The sequence below is a fragment of the Propithecus coquereli genome, unplaced genomic scaffold, assembly GCF_000956105.1.
Source record: "Propithecus coquereli isolate 6110/MARCELLA unplaced genomic scaffold, Pcoq_1.0 Scaffold254, whole genome shotgun sequence".
NCBI lineage: Eukaryota > Metazoa > Chordata > Mammalia > Primates > Indriidae > Propithecus > Propithecus coquereli.
The window spans coordinates 332,891-334,759 of NW_012148108.1; the positions used below are offsets into that span (position 1 = coordinate 332,891).

Sequence of the window (1,869 nt, forward strand, 5' to 3'; positions counted from 1 at the left end):
AATCAGTTCAGAGGGCAGTAATTTTTCCACCAGAGGTCTCACTCTACATTCTGAAAAGTGTTGCAAAGTAATATTTAAGGCCGTCAGCTTTCAGAGAGCCATTAGGTGCAAAGTCTGCTTAAAAAAAAAGCTTGTAACATACCATGACAGCTGATGAGTTTCTTACCGAATTGCGTAATATAATTCGACTTTTTCCCTCCCTAAAACATTTTAGGGTGTGCTACAGCTGCTAAAAGGGTTTCTGTTTTTCTCGGTTCTTTGTTTGTTGGGTCTAAGACCGATGACCTCTCCGCCAGTAAGGGCACTCGAATTGTGAGCCGAGTGACTTCCACCAATTTTTTTGCTGCCCGAATGCATTAGTTCTGGATCTTCAGCTCTTTGTTTGAGTTTTTGAAGATATTTTTCAGCCAAATATCTAAAAACTTCATTCACATTTAGATCTTCTTTCGCTGATATCCTGTAGAATCTTAACTTCAGCCTTTTTGCCAGGGCCTCGGCTTCCTCCTCCTCTACACAAGAATGGTCTAAGAGATCGATCTTGTTTTGCACAAGCACAGTGGGTGTATCTCCCACCTCCGCTACCACTTTCCCTCTCCAGCGGGAAATCGCTCGAAAGACTCCCTGTCCGTGGTGGAAAACACGAGCACGCACACCTGGGCTCCCCGGTAGTAGGCCTTGGTGACCGAGTCGAATTTCTCCTGCCCCGCAGTGTCCCACGGCACCAGTCTGACGTCTTCGTCATCAACTTGGACTTGTTACTCCAGAAAATCGACCCCGATGGTTTTCTTGTAGTCTTTCGTAAACATGCCTTTGCAGTGGCGCCGAATCATGCTCGACTTTCCAACCGTTCCGTACCCCACGACCACCGTCTTGATGGCCACCTCCACGTCGTCTTCCTCCAGCATCTTTGCGGTTGCACCGGTTACGGGACCGCGCCGACTGCGGGCGCTCAGCTTCAGATCTCCTGTCTCGGGTGGTGCCCGCCCCGCCGCCCCTACGAGGGCAGCTCCCCACCACCCCGACGACCAGCCCGCGCCCCCGTCACTCTTTCAAGAATCATGATTTTTAACGAACTTTCCTGGAGGTCAGGGCGCCGCAGCCAGGGTGGCGGGGTGCAGGGGACTCGTGGACCCGCCGCGCTCCAGTCCCGATTTCCAAACTCTGCTCTCAGGGTTTGGAAACCGCCTCGTGCAACTGCTTTAACAGCCAGAGATAGCGCCGTCATCTCTCCTTCCTGTCTCGTTTTTCCACCTTTGTAACGTGCTACTCATAGCGTCTGCACGCAGACTTGCAACGTGGAGGTACATCTCTATTGTCTATATTTACATTGATCATCTTCTGCTGTGTGGGAGAACGCGTTTTGAATGGTCTCAGGGGCCGGGCATGGTGGCGCGCGCCTGTGGCCCCAGCCACCTGGAGGCTGAGGCAGGAGGATGACCTGAGCCCAGGAGTTGGAGGTTGCAGCGCGCTGTGATGGTGCCACTGCAGAGCAAAACCAGCCTGCAGAGCAAAACCCTGTCTCAAAAAGTAAATGGTCTTGGGGAGCTTATTTTGAGGAATTGTTATGTGAGTATTTCATGAACTAACCGTCAGTTTCTTCACATACGCAGGCTTTCACGTGCAGAATTAGGTTTCTTCTATGGCGAGGAGGCCTGGAACAGGCAGGCGCTGCCCAGAGCCCTAAGGCGGTGCTGGGCAGGGCCCTGGCTCGTGGGGGCTCAGATGCAGCCCGCTGCTCCCCACCGCGTGCTTGCTGGCTGCTCTTTTCCGACTGATGTTACCGTGGGGTCCTATCCCTCGGCTACTCTAGAGTGAAATTCGCCACCATGTTTCCTTTAGAAGAAAGAGATTGTAGTGGCCTAGACAGTC

At 52.4% G+C, this 1,869-nt stretch overlaps 1 protein-coding gene and 1 pseudogene across 1 annotated transcript in view; one reads left to right on the plus strand and one right to left on the minus strand.

Moving 5' to 3' along the window:
* CEP89 (centrosomal protein 89kDa) overlaps positions 1-1,869 on the plus strand; it is a 65,892-nt gene that overhangs the window by 14,287 nt on the left and 49,736 nt on the right. The gene's annotated exons all lie outside the window — the stretch shown is intronic.
* Positions 211-905, minus strand: LOC105812532 (annotated as a pseudogene).